This window comes from Phocoena sinus, chromosome 7, assembly GCF_008692025.1.
Source record: "Phocoena sinus isolate mPhoSin1 chromosome 7, mPhoSin1.pri, whole genome shotgun sequence".
Taxonomy (NCBI): Eukaryota; Metazoa; Chordata; class Mammalia; order Artiodactyla; family Phocoenidae; genus Phocoena; species Phocoena sinus.
Window position 1 is genome coordinate 102,058,317 of NC_045769.1, and position 15,483 is coordinate 102,073,799.

Genomic DNA, 15,483 nt, shown 5'->3' on the forward strand with positions numbered 1-15,483 from the left:
TTGGGGAGAGGGAAGGGAGGAGATCAGAAGCTTGCTTATCAGTTTTATTTCTATATGGTTTCACTATTCTAATTATGGGGGATACAGCAATTAACCAAAGATCCCTGTCCACGCGGATCTTCCATTCTAGGGGGGAGGGTCACACAGTCAATGAGAAACACTAAATAAGTAAATTATATGATGTGTTATAAGGTGTTAAGGAGTCTGGATCACATTGTCTGGAAGAAGAGATGGAGCAATTTGGGCAGAGGAATGGCATAATTTGACTTCTGTCAAGAAAGTATGGTTCTGTCTGCAGTTGGGGAGCCAATATGGCAGGAAGTATTCCAGGGAGGAGAGGGATAACTATTTGGACCTCTGGATAGGGTCACCAGATAATTTATCCTCCAAACTGGGATACTTGACAGTGAAAGGAGGCCCTATTAATAATTATATTGAAACAGCAGTTATGAACCACAAGTGTACTGGGAAAATGTGGGGGCAGGGTCATGCTAGCCTTAGGAGAAAGAAAGCAGGACAGGGAGAGGCGAGTCTGGAATGTGGGTAAAGGGAAATCATTAGCTATTTTTAGTAGAGTGATCAGGGTAGACCTCACGGAGGAGGTGATGCCTCACCTTTCTGAATCCCCATTTCCTTATCTGTAAAAGAAGGCAATTAGCCTAAAATAACTGCTAAGGTTGCCCACAGTTCAGACATCCCACCATCAATAGTCCAGGACTGAGGGGCTACTCTTCCTGGGTCAGCTGTGAGAACAGGAAGAGGAGGGTGCCTGGGATTGTTGAGGTTGTTCATCAGAGAAGTCCATAATCATGTTTGTAAATCGCACACTGCAATCTTCTGCTCTCTTTTCAACAAATGAATGTACATTCTCAAAGTTGCACAGGCAAAAATTGTCCTCTGCTGCTGGTAGCTTGTGTTCTAACTCACAAACTTATGTGATGGTTTCCATTCCGGTGGGGCAGATTGGTGCCCACACCCACGGTGATCATAAGCCCTCAAACTGACCACTTTGTCCTGATCGTGTATTTTTCTGGTCTTGAGAACTGAGGCAGTTCTGAAAAAGAGAATTTTGAGATTTTGAACAAAAAAGCTAAAAATGACAGAAAACCAGCCAGGTGAAAGTATCCAGTGACAGTTGATATATGGGTGCGCAGGAGAGTATAAAAGAGTCAATCCAACTCAAGGATTAAGAGCACTGGCTTCAAAGTTAGGCAAAGCCATGTTCTGATTAGCCACCATTATTTAACCCCCATGAACCTCAGTTCGCTTACTTGTTAAATGATGCTACCAACAATCTCACAGGGCATAAAGTACTTACCATGGTAGCCAGCCCAAGCTATTGCTCAGTACTTGGGGAGTACCGCAGTTGCTACCGTCATGAACATTGAGCTGTTCACTTAGAAGTGATAGTTAAATGGACCCCGGGATGGAGAAAGCCTAAGGGAAAGCAGAGATCATCGTCTATCAGCCTTGGAAAACACTTGCGTTCAGGAAGAGAACAAAGCAGAAGCACAAGAGACAGAGACAAGCACAACAGGAGACTGCGGTAGGCAATGATGTAGAAAGATGATTGGGAAAGGTGCTGATTCAGAGAACGTGGCTGGCTGGCATCCTCAAATGCAACAGAGAGAAGGAACGTCATTGAAGATCACCATCGCCATGGGAAATATGTAGGTAATAGAAAAGCTTGAGGGTTCGTGCTGGACTAAAGGGAGCTAATGAAGCTATTTTGAAGAGTAAATTCAGTAGATGCATTTGTTCAAGAAGAAAGCAAGCAAAAGGAAAAAAAAAATGCTAGCTGTGGTTTGATATCTGTGTTTAAAGGCAGTGGAGTAGGATAGATTAAATGGGCCAGAGGAAGAAGTGCTAATTTGAGAGCAAGAGTCTGAAAGACACTGGAAACGGTGCCCTCTAGAGCCTAAGTAGAGAAGTTACAATAGCCTCAGACCTTTCCTTGCCTGCTCTGCTGACTATTAATGTCCAGAAATAGAAGGGTATCTGCCGTTATTCCAGAGCAGGCTATGGGAACCTGGTAATCCTAGGGGGCGTTTGTTGAATGAATGACCGAATATAACAGAATTCATAGTCCTTCTACAGGAGACCTTGCGCTTTCCTTTCTCCTGTAGGCCCAGCTCTCAGTGCCCTTCTCTGGAATCCTCTCAGGTAGATTAATCCTCCAAGTCTGCACCGGCCTTTCCCCAGGTTTGGATCCTTCACTCTGACCAGGTTGGTCCTTCAGATCACAAGGTTACCGTAAGCTTGCCCATCCCACGTCTTTGTCCAGATTGTCTTCTTGACTGGGATGCCCTGTTGATCCTGTACCACACAAAATCCTTCAGGACCTAGCTTGAATCTAGAAGCCTGCCAGAGCAGGCTTCTCCAAGTGTCCCAGCCCAAGGCCAACTTAGCTTCTCTGAATCTGCCCTTGGAATGCACTGTCTTGTGTTGACAGTGATATTTCACGTGTGCAAGCCTAAAACCACACACTGTTAGGATACACATGGGGTCATATGAAGACAGATGTTTCTTGGATGCTTCTCAGAAGAATATCAAAAATCAAGTGGCCTCCTTGGCTCATGTAAGACTTTGTGCTTGAGCCAGCCTAAAAGAGATAGCCAGATAGAGATTCAGATCTCAAAGACTTCCATTCTGAAATATCTGCTTCACCAAGTACTACTTCAGCAATTACCATGACTTGGTAATAATAAATTGTCCCCATATGTAGTGGCTTAAACAATAATAACATTTATTTTGCTCACAAATCTGCAAATTGGGCAGGACTTAGCAGGGAAAATGTGAGTCCATTTCTCCATTTTCCTTTTCAGCCGGTGGGGCAGTTTCAAGGTGGGAGCTAGAATCCTCTTCTGAAAGCTCACTTGCCCCCAACCCTGGTGTCTGGGCTGGGGAGACTCACACAGCTGGGGGCTGGACAGCTGGAGCTTTTCTAGAATTTGTATCTCTATGTGCTCTATCCATGAGGTCTCTCCAGCTAGGCAGCTTCAGCATAGTCAGACATTTTACCTGTTGGTGAAGGGCTTCCAAGGTGCATGTTCCAAGAGTGAGTGAGCCAGGGCTTGAAGGGAGGAAAATAGACTCTACCTCTTGAGGGTGAAGTTCAGCGTTACACTGTAAACAGAGTAAGTGAGGTGAGACAAATATAGCATAGCGTGGTCATCGTTAGGAATACCACCTGCCATACCTACCTTTTTTCTTTGGTCAATCTTTGGACCCCTCCTCTTCTGGTACCACCTCCATTTCAATGGTGCTTTGAGTACTCCCAGGTCTTGATGTTTGTCTCAGTGTCCTGCCAATAGCTTTAAGGTGTAAGAGTTTGAATTTGAGGTCAGACTGAAGCAAAACGCTCTCCCTTTCTTGCTCCTATACAACTTTAGGCAAATAATGTCATCTTTCTGATCTTTAGCTCTCACGTGGACATAAATGAGGATGAAACTACCTCCCCATTCACTGTTCTCAATAAATGATACAGTCCTTCTACCCGTATTGCTCCTGCACTTGGCCCCATGCAGACCTGAGACCTCCCTCCTGCACCTGCCTGTGTGGTCAGCCCCTCACCCACCTTTCTAGACTTTGTGAGAAAAAAAGAAAAGCAGGCCTCAAATAAATACAAGTAAGTGCATACCCTCCACAAGCACTACCTTCACATGATAAACTACTTAATCATGTGCTAATAATGAACAGTCGACTTTCCTGGAGCCAGACGTTGGAGGCTGAGGGTACCCTCTGTGCCCTGGTGGTAATTACTTCCTTGACTAACTCCAAGAGACATTAATTTTGAAACTCTCTGCTTCTAAAGGGGCCCACACAAGTACAGCTGATGTCTCTTTCCCTTTCTGGATTAAGGAACAAAAATGCCAGTCAGGGAAGAAAGGAAGAGTCTTTTTGAGGCAGAGAAAAGCAGATGGAAACACAGTCAGTTGGGACCCATCATGAAGGGAGAAGTGGAAGCTGTGGAAAGAAGACAGAGGCAGCTCTGCCTAACACCGAGAGCCAAACAGACCTGGGTTCTAATGAATCCTCCCTCTGGTGCTTGTGAAACTCCTGGTCTTTGGCTACCTAGCCCTGAGCCTCAGTTTCATCTGTAAAATGGGATTGTGACAGATGCCTTGTAGAGTTGCTGTCAGTTACAGTGATAGTCTTCCAATATGGTGCCTGATCCATAAATTAACGCCAGCAGGAAACTGCAGATACCATGATAATACAGCTTTTACTGCTGCTACTCCTCCTCCTATCATTAGCCAGGCTAAAATATCAGCCTGATTTGACAATACCCCATTATTATTTAATACCCAAGACAGCCAACATTAGACCAAGGCAAAGGCAAATAGTGTAAGAGCAGAAATAAGTAAATCCTTTTCAGTGATCCAAGTGGTGATGTTAAGTCTTTCCTATTAACACTTTCTGGCCATTCAGATACTGTCAGAAGCTTTGCCACTCAAGAAGCTTCATCACTCAAAAAGTTCTCCAAATCAAAAACTATGAACTTAATTTGAACCCCAGTTCCACCACCTCCTATCTGTCTGACTTCAGACAAAAGAAAACTCTGTTTCAACTTCTTGCTCTATGAGATGGAGATCATAGTACCCACACCACATGGTTATTTGAGAAATTACATGCAGTAAGTCTAAAATGCCTGGTGTACAGTAGGGGTACCACCAGTATCACAATACTTTGTCTCTTTAAACCCAGGACATAGTCAAGCTTCTTCAGCCTTGGACAGAAGTGCATCCTGCAACGTGTCGTTGTCCATTCCCTATACACACACTCACCTAGATGCACACACTTAAACACACATACTCATTCACATATACAAAAACACACTCACACACATGCACACACTCATGCTACACAAATTCACAGTTACACATTTACACTTACATAAACATGTTTATACACATACACACTCACACAAGTACACATTCACACACTCACATATACTCATGCACACATTTACACACTGACACATGCACACACAGACTCACACACACATTCAAATTCATGGCCTAGAATGGGCGGCTGTTCTCCCCCACTACCTCTTAGATAATCCCCCTAAATGACCTTGGAGGAGAAAGTAGTTTCTGCCTAGAAACATCACGCAGAAGAGATTGTTCTGACTCTGTCCCTTGGGTCATAATGTATTTCACACCAGGCTGTGCAACTTATGGACCATTTTCTCATGCTGTTTTAGGATTAACAAATCCAGTCTGATCATCACAATTTCCCGGAGACTATTATAAGAACACATTTGTGGGTGCTACTGCAGATCTCCTGAATCAGAATATCCAGGGCTGGAGTCCTGGGATCTATATTTTTTAAAGATTCCTATATGATTCTAATGATCCATCAAATTCAAGAATCACTCATTTGATTCTTGCAATCACTCTGCATGCTGGCTTCAGATGGAATAATTAATCCATTTCATAGACAAGGAAAGTGAAGATGGGTGAGATTTGACCAAATGACAAACCAGTGAGTGGTAGAGACAAGTCCAAAATGGTTTCCTGACTCGTAGTTCATTCCTGCTGGTAACCAGCTGTGTGACTGTGGAAAAGTCACTTAGACTCTCTGGGCTTTCATTTCATATATGCAGTTGAGCTAGAACTCCAGGCTCCTTACCCCTAGAGAAGTATGGTAAGAATAATATGAGTGAAGGGAGGGAAAATAGCCATACACTTCTAGTAGAACTAGGAGGTGCTGTCCTGATTTAAATTCACGACCTAGAACCTCTCTAGGAGTTAGGCTTCTAGTTTACAGATTACTGGGCAGAGTGTTCCTATCTATTTCTATCTATTGGACCAGGAGTGGGCACTTGATCCAGAGTCCCTTCCAGAGGAAACTGGAATTGGGATCTAGAGCAATTTCCAGGTCCTTCCGATGACTAGAACTTGTTGCATGGTTACTAAGGTGGCCACCATCCCCTGGCTTGTGGCCTGAGGAGCTGAGAAATCCAGTCTTCTGAGAGAAGAAACAGCCATACAGCGAGAAGCAAAGATGACAGGGCCAAATAAAAGCCCTCCCTATGGCTCCCATGTTCTGATGCCTGTCCATTCCTGAGGCCTTTGACATTCCCTGAAACACTCCATTATCCTTATATTGAGCCCCACTTTGTGCCACAGCTAGTTCAGATGAGTCTCTGTCACTGTAATCCAAAAAGCATACAGGTACCCACTCACTTTAATAGATGTTTTTGCTGACAATGGAAACAATATACAAGACAGGGGCCACGTCTCTCTGTTCTGTGGGAGTTCCATGGAGGCCACGGCCCTCTTCCTCCATCCAGTTACTTCCCTTGGGATGGTTCCCAGCCCTTCAGAGGTAGAGAGGGTGTCTTTATTCACAATAATTACCACTTTGCCATCTGCAGTAATGAGGACCATCATGTTCTGGAATCTTCTTTCAAAAAGATCCAAGATGGCTTCTTGACATCCTGCAGCTGTTTGTTCAACCCAAAAGCAGGGAAGGGAACTAAGAAATAACTTTGGAGTTTATGTGACTTCGTGAAAGGCAAGTCTATTCAGACTTCTGTTTGGGGATTAAAAGCCCTTATTTTTCAAAACCCTGACAAGAAAGCTAAGGGCCAATATTTGGTAGTTCTGCAGTGAATGTATTGTACTATGTAACAGCTTTTTTTATATTGGTTTCACTCCTGGATCCATTTTATGTCCCTAACTTTGACTTGCCTTTTTTTTTCTTTCTTATTTTTTAACATATATTATTGTTACATTTTAAGCCTTCTTAAATCCTTTCTGGAACAAGAAGCAATATAACAAAATAAAAATAGATTTCCCCTTTGTTACCAGAAGAATCCTTCCCCTTTTATGTTACACATAGGCATGTAAAATGATGAATAGTCAGAAATAAAATATTTAGACTCAATGTTCCATCAGTCACCACAAAGAATTTATTGTGTCTTCTTATGTACAAAGAACTGTAAGGACTACAAATAAGTGTAACAAAGAGCAAGAAGCTTCCAGTATAGCTTAGAGACAAAGGATTTTCACCCAGGAGAGAAAAAACATCCAGGAATGCAGGGCCATCAGTGGAGGTGATCCTTGTGGGCTGAGGGGGAAGAGTAGTCCCATGAAGGAGGAAGGACTTGAATCGGGCTTCGAGGAATATAAAGAATTCTAATATGTGAGGAAAAGATAAAGATAACAAAGCACAGGAAGGAGAGAATTACAGTCTCGGGAGAATGGCGTAAACTTGGGGTCCTCAAATTTGAGCATTAGAAAGCCCTGGAGGGCTTGTTAAGGTACAAACTCTGAGCCCACCCCAGAGTTTCTGATTCAGCAGGCCTAGGGTGGGGCCCAGGAAGTTGCACTCCTGACAGGTTCCTAGGAGATTCCCTTGCTATTCATTAGAGACCCACATTCCGAAAAATACTGATCTAAACAAGAGAGCTTCTCTGACGGAAGTTGTCTGGTTACACTGAGGGGCACATAATAAACTCAGGAGCATTACAGACCCGAGCTTACCTCCACTCAACCTCTGGCTACTCACTACCAGAGTGATTTTAGGAAAACAATGTGACATCAATGTCTCAGTTTCCCCATCTTGCAAAGAAGAGTAGATGATAGTATCCTTATTGTGAGAATTGGGGGTAAATAATGGGGTCTGGCCTAATGTGTGCCCAAAAAGTGGAAGCAAGTTCTGTGATTTTTCCATTTTTCAAGCCAATATCTTCATCATCTAACAAGTGTGTCTTAATGCCCTCTCTGTGCCACGTGCTAAATACATACTGTAGTTGGGAACAAAAGACATAAGTGCAAATGATTATGATATGAGACATCATAAAGGGAGAACCAGAGGATGGTAGGACAATAATTACGAAGTTCAGAGGACATTTAGGTTGAGTTTCTCATGGAAAAGAAACAGGAAGATGAGTAACAAGGATTCTCATCCAGGAAGGGGTCACCTGGACCAGGTGGATCAAGGGATCCCAGACCACTGGAGGGGGGCAGAGCAGGTGGAGACTGAGAACAATAGGGCATTACCTGAGGGGGAGGCTCAAAACAAAAAGAACACTTTAAATAACCTTCACCCATATTGACAATTTTGTCAAGGATAATGATTGTAAATAATAATATATCAATGACTATTTGAGTATCTACTATGCACCAGGCACTGCACTTTTCATAAATAAATACCAAACCTCATGACAGTTGGGCAAGGTCAGTATTATTAACTCCATTTTACAGAAGAAGAAACAGAAGTTCAGAAGGCGGACTCTTGCCAAGGTCACAGGGCCTTGGAGTGGCAGACCCATGATTAGGTCTATTTGATTCCAGATTCATGCTGTTTCTACCTCATGGCATTGTGACTTTCCAGAGTCCCATTATTCAAAGAGATGTGTCAGGGCTCCTCCTGGGATACAAAGGGAAGCCCAGCCCCCATCCCTGATTCCACCGAGATGGCCCTGATTTTATCTGTTCTATAAGAAAGAATCCAGTTAAGATTCCACTGTGGACTAGAAAGACAGATTTGAAGTCATCACTCTGCTCCTTAGGTACTACTGGAGCCCTTGAAAATTCTTCTTTGTGTGAGCCACTTTCTTTTAGTACAAGAATGCCACATAGCACAGTGGTTAGGATAATGGCATCTGAAGTCAGGCCACTTGGGTTCAAATCTCTACCCTAGAAGCTTGAGCAATTGTGACCTTGAGCAATTGCTTAACCTCCCTAAGCCTCATTTTCTTCATCTGTATAATGGAGACACTAACAGAATTATCTTCATATATCTGTTTTGAAAATAACTGAAATATGTAAATGCTTAGAACATTCAACATAGAGTAAGCACTAGATCATTGTTAGCTCTTACAACTATTGTCTGTGAATCAGTGCTAATCTGAAAGGCTGCCTCTGAGTCACCCTATATCTACCTATTTATCCCAGTTCCAGAAATTATGATCTGAAAGGATACAAAAAATATGTTACCTCATTCTTTACCAGCCAAGTCTGTTGAAGTCAAATGCTCATTAATCCTCTCATTCATTAATTCTATCATTCATTCATTCAGTCAAGATTTATTGAGCATCTTTTGTGTGCCAGGCAAACTTCTAATTGCTGAGGATACAAAGATGAATTAAGGGAGACTAAGTCCCTGATCTTATGAACTTAATATCTTACTGGGAGAGATAGACAATAAACAAATAAATATAGATATGTGAGAGATTAGTGTGGTAAGAAAAATAAAGCAGGATAAGTAGATAGGAATATGGGGTGGTATCACATAGAGGGACCGTAGAAAGCCCTTCTGATTAGGTGACACTGGAACACAGACCTCGATGAAGTTAGAGAGCAAGCTACACATATGTTTGTGGGCAGTGTGCTCCAGAGGGAGAAAACGTCTGGTGCAAAATCCTTACGGGTGCTTGGAACTTTGGAAGGTTTAAAACCTAGGAGATGAAATCAGGAACACAGCTAAAGGACAGATAATGCACAGCTTTTTACAACATAGTAAGGTATTGGGTTTCTTTCTGAGTATGATGGGAAGTTACTAAAGGGTTCTAGGCAGAAGAGTGACATGATCATGTTTACCTTTTGAAAGATCAGTTTGGCAGCCATGGAGAGAATAGACCATGAGAAGATGAAGCATGGGAACAGGGAGATGAGATAGGAGGTTTTGGTGACAGTCAAGGTGAGGGATGAAGGTGAAGTGAGCCAAGTGGTCACGTTCTAGACATATGTCCATCAGGATTTGATAACGAATTTGGATGTGTGGGTGAATGAGAAAGAGATGTCAGTAATGACTCCAAGGCATGGAACAATCTTCAGTACATGGTCTTTAACATGTTAAGTGGGAAACCTTCACCTAGGGAGTGAGAAAAGACAGAGAAGAAGAAGCTTTGAGACCCTGTCACCTTTAAAGGTCAAAATGGGGAGGGGGTCTAGTAAACGGGAGTGAGGAAGGGGAGCAAATGTGATAGGCAGGGATCTAGGGAAGGTGGTGAACTAGAAGCCATGAGAAGAAAAATGCTTTAAGAAGGAAGCACTGAACGACTGTTTCAAATGATGTTGCAAAACTGGTTAAATAGAGAGGGCAGACAGCAGAAGCAAGAAGAACTACAATCCTGCAGCCTGTGGAAGGAAAACCACATTCACAGAAATATAGACAAGATGAAAAGGCAGAGGGCTATGTACCAGATGAAGGAACAAGATAAAACACCAAAAATCTACTAAATGAAGTGGAGATAGGCAACCTTCCAGAAAAAGAATTCAGAATAATGATAGTGAAGATGATCCAGGACCTCAGAAAAAGAATGGGGGCAAAGATCGAGAAGATGCAAGAAATGTTTAAAAAAGACCTAGAAGAATTAAAGAACAAATGAACAGAGATGAACAATACAATAACTGAAATGAAAACTACACTAGAAGGAATCAATAGCAGAATAACTGAAGCAGAAGAACGGATAAGTGACCTGGAAGACAGAATGGTGGAATTCACTGCTGCGGCACAGAATAAAGAAGAAAGAATAAAAAGAAATGAAGACAGCCTAAGAGACCTCTGGGACAACATTAAACACAACCGCATTTGCATTATAGGGGTCCCAGAAGGAGAAAAGAGAGAGAAAAGACCTGAGAAAATATTTGAAGAGATTATAGTCGAAAACTTCCCTAATATGAGAAAGGAAATAGCCACCCAAGTCCAGGAAGCACAGTGAGTCCCACACAGGATAAACCCAAGGAGAAACATGCCGAGACACATAGTAATCCACTTGGCAAAAACTAAAGACAGAGAAAAATTATTGAAAGCAGCAAGGGAAAAATGACAAATAACATACAAGGGAACTCCCATAAGGTTAACAACTGATTTCTGAGCAGAAGCTCTACAAGCCAGAAGGGAGTGGCATGATATACTTAAAGTGATGAAAGGGAAGAACCTACAACCAAGATTACTCTACCCAGCAAGGATCTCATTCAGATTTGAAGGAGAAATCAAAAGCTTTACAGACAAGCAAAACCTAAGAGAATTCAGCACCACCAAACCAGGTCTATAACAAATGCTAAAGGAACCTCTCTAAGTGGGAAACACAAGAGAAGAAAAAGACCTACAAAAATAAACCCAAAACAATTAAGAAAATAGTCATAGGAACATACATATCGTAATTACCTTAAACGTGAATGGATCAAATGCTCCAACCAAAAGACACAGGCTCGCTGAATGGATACAAAAACAAGACCCATCTATATGCTGTCTACAAGAGACCCACTTCAGACCTAGGGACACATATAGACTGAAAGTGAAGAGATGGAAAAAGATATTCCATGCAAATGGAAATCAAAAGAAAGCAGGAGTAGCACTATCCATATCAGATCAAATAGACTTTAAAATAAAGAATGCTACAAGAGACAAGGAAGGACCATACATAATGATCAAGGGATCAATCCAAGAAGAAGATATAACAATTATAAGTATATATGCACCCAACATAGGAGCAGCTAAATATATAAGGCAACTGCTAACAGCTATAAAAGAGAAAATCGACAGTAACACAATAATAGTGTGGGACTTTTACACCTCACTTACACCAATGGACAGATCATCCAAAATGAAAATTAATAAGGAAATAGAAGCTTTGAATGATATAATAGACCAGATAGATTTAATTGATAATTATAGGAAATTCCATCCAAAAACAGCAGATTACACTTTCTTCTCAAGTGCGCACAGAACATTCTCCAGGATGGATCACATCTTGCGTCACAAATCAAGCCTCAGTAAATTTAAGAAAATTGAAATCATATCTAGCATCTTTTCTGACCACAGCACTATGAGATTAGAAATGAATTATAGGGAAAAAAACATAAAAAACACAGACACATAGAGGCTAAACAATACGTTACTAAATAGCCAAGAGATCACTGAAGAAATCAAAGAGGAAATCAAAAAATACCTAGAGACAAATGACAATGAAAACATGATGATCCAAAAACCTATGGGATGCAGCAAAAGCAGTTCTAAGAGGGAAGTTTATAGCTATACAAGCCTACCTCAAGAAACAAGAAAAATCTCAAATAAACAATCTAACCTTACACCTAAAGGAACTAGAGAAAGAAGAAAAAAACAAAACCCAATGTTAGCAGAAGGAAAGAAATCATAAAGAACAGAGCAGAAATGAATGAAATAGAAACAAAGAAAACAATAGCAAAGATCAATAAAACTAAAAGCTGGTTCTTTGCGAAGATAAACAAAATTGATAAACCATTAGCCAGCCTCATCCAGAAAAAGAGGGAGAGGACTCAAATCAATAAAATTAGAAATGAAAAAGGAGAAGTTACAACAGAAAACACAGAAATACAAAGCATCCTGAGAGTCTACTACAAGCAACTCTCTGCCAATAAAATGGACAACCTGGAAGAAATGGACAAGTTCTTAGAAAGGTATAACCTTCCAAGACTGAACCAGGAAGAAATAGAAAATTTGAACAGACCAATCACAAGTAATGAAATTGAAACTGTGTTTAAAAGTCTTCCAACGAATAGAAGTCCAGGACCAGACAGGTGAATTCTATCAAACATTTAGGGAAGAGTTAACGCCCACCCTTCTCAAACTCTTCCAAAAAATTCCAGAGGAAGGAACATTCCCAACTCATTCTATGAGGCCACCATTATCCTGATACCAAAACCAGACAAAGATACTACAAAAAAAGAAAATTACAGACCAATATCACTGATGAATATAGATGCAAAACCCTCAACAAAATACTAGCAAACAGAGTCCAACAGCACATTAAAAGGATCATACACAATGATCAAGTGGGATTTATCCCAGAGATGCAAGGGTTCTTCAATATAGCCAGACTCATCAATTCTAATTTTATTGATTCGAGTCCTCTCCCTCTTTTTCTTGATGAGTCTGGCTAAATCAATCAATGTGATACACCATATTATCAAATTGATGAATAAAAACCATAAAAAAACAAACTGGTTAAATAAGTTGAGGAATGAAAATTGAGCATTGGATTTAGGCATGTTTGAGCATCAGTGACCTTGACAAGGTCAGCTTAATGCAGCATCAGGAACAAAAGCCTGCTGTGAGTTATTTCATGAAAAAGGAGGAGTTGAGGAAAGATTAACTTCACTTTGAGAAGTTGTGCTATAAAGAAAGCTAGAGGGAAATTTGGAAGAGAGTGGAGATGAAAGAGTGTTATTTCAGATGGGAGATATTAAAGCAGGTTGTTGGTTCATGGGGATGATCTAGAAGAAGAAAAATACTGAGCAAAAGACAGAGGGGATGATCACTGGAGCTACACCCTTGGGTAGGGAAGAAGGGATGGACCTAGAGAACAAGGACAGAGGCCAGAATCATCTGTACATGAGGAACAGGAAGTGGGTGCCCTGGGCAGCAAACATGGGGTCAGGGACCCTGCCTAAGAGGAATCTCATCTGATAAGGAACCTGAAGCCCCCAGACATTAAGAGATTTTCTAATCACACAGCTAGTTAACAGCAAAACTATTCCCAATCTCTGGTGAAATTATACCACCACCTCAACCCACTAAAAAAGATTTATTATTCTTTCTACACCCCTTTAGAATGTCCCTAACAGACTCATCTTTGTTGCTGTTTTGTTGTTTATCTTCTTTAGTGATCCGAAATTTCTTTTGAACCCCATGGTCATCTGCCATGCACTAATATAATGAGAAGTTTGGAATTATGCCCTGAATGCCCACTTACAGAGATTTTAAAGTCCCCCCACTGACCATTTGAGAAAAAGAAGTATATATATAAAAACTGAATCTTCCTAGCACTTCTTCACAAGAGGGCCAAAATCCCCCAAATTCGGGCTGCAGTGCCCACAGAATGCTTTGCCCACAAAGGAGGTTTCTTGAAATCTACTGACTAAATCAGTTAACCATTTATACTACAGGTGTTGGAACTACTTTTTTTTTTTTTTTTTTTTGTGGTACATGGGCCTCTCACTGTTGTGGCCTCTCCCATTGTGGAGCACAGACTCTGGACGCGCAGGCTCAGTGGCCATGGCTCACGGGCCTAGCTGCTTTGCGCCATGTGGGATCTTCCCGGACTGGGGCATGAACCTGTGTCCCTGCATCAGCAGACAGACTGTCAACCACTGCACCACCAGGGAAGCCCTTTGTGGGAGGTTTTGATTACTAATTCAACCTCCTTCTTATTGATCTGTTCAGATTTTCTAGTTCTTTATGATTAAATTTCGATAGGTTGCATGTTTCTAGGAATTTATCCATTTATTCTAGGTCATTCAATTTGTTGGTTTATAATTGTTCACAGTAGTCACTTATGAGCCTTTGTATTTCTGTAATGTTTTCTCTTTCATTTATAATTTTATTTATTTGAGTCTTCCTTGGTTAGTCTAATTAAAGTTTTGTCAATTTTGTTTCTCTTTCAAAGAAGCAACTTTTAGTTTTGTCAATCTTTTCTATTGTTTTTCTGTTCTCTATTTTTTTATTTCTACTTGAGTCTTTATTATTTCCTTCTTTCTACTAACTTTGTGCTTAATTTGTTCTTCTTTTTCTAGTTCCTTGAGGTGTAATGCTAAGTTATTTATTTGAGCTCTTTCCCTTAATATATGCATTTATAGCTATAAACCTCCCTCTTATGTCTGCTTTTGTATCTCATAAGTTGTGGTAGGTTGTGTTTCCATTTTCATTTGTCTCAAGACATTTTTTGATTTCCCTTTTGATTTCTTCTTTCATCTATTGGTTATTCAGGAGTATGTAGTTTAATTTCCACATATTTGTAAACTTTTCTGCTTTATTCCTGTTATTGATTTCTAGTTTCTTACCATAGTGTTAGGTAAAATTTTTATATAACTTCAATGTTCTTGAATGTGTTAAGACTTTTTTTGTTCCCTAACATATGATCTATCTTGGAGAATATTCTAGGTGCACTTGAGAAGAATACATATTCTACTGCTGGTGGTTGGAATCTGCTGTGTATGCCTGATAGATCCATTTAGTCTATAGTGCTGTTCAAATCCCCTGTTTCCTATTGAGTGTCTCTCTGGATGATCTATCCATTGTTGACAGTGGAGTATTAAAGTCCCCAAATATTATTGTATTGTATTGCTGTTAATTCTCCTTTTAGTTCTGTTAGTTTTGCTTCATGTATTTAGGAGTTCTGATGTTGCGTGCATAAATATTTATAATTGATATAACTTCATGACCTCTTTCTCATTATATAATGACCTTCATTGTCTCTTTTCCCCATTTTTAGCTTAAAATCTATTTTGGCTCATATAAGTATAGCTGCTCCTGCTTTCACTTGGTTACCATTTTCTTGCAATATATTTTTCCATATTTTCACTCTCATGTAGGCTGCATACTGTTGGATCCTTTTTTATTCAACCAGCCATTCTGTCTTTTAATTAGAGACTGTAATCCATTTATATTTTAAGTAATTATTGGTAGATAAGAATTTACTATTGCCATTTTGTTAATTGTTTTCTGACTGTTTTGTAAATCCTTTTTGTTCCTTGCTTCCTCTCT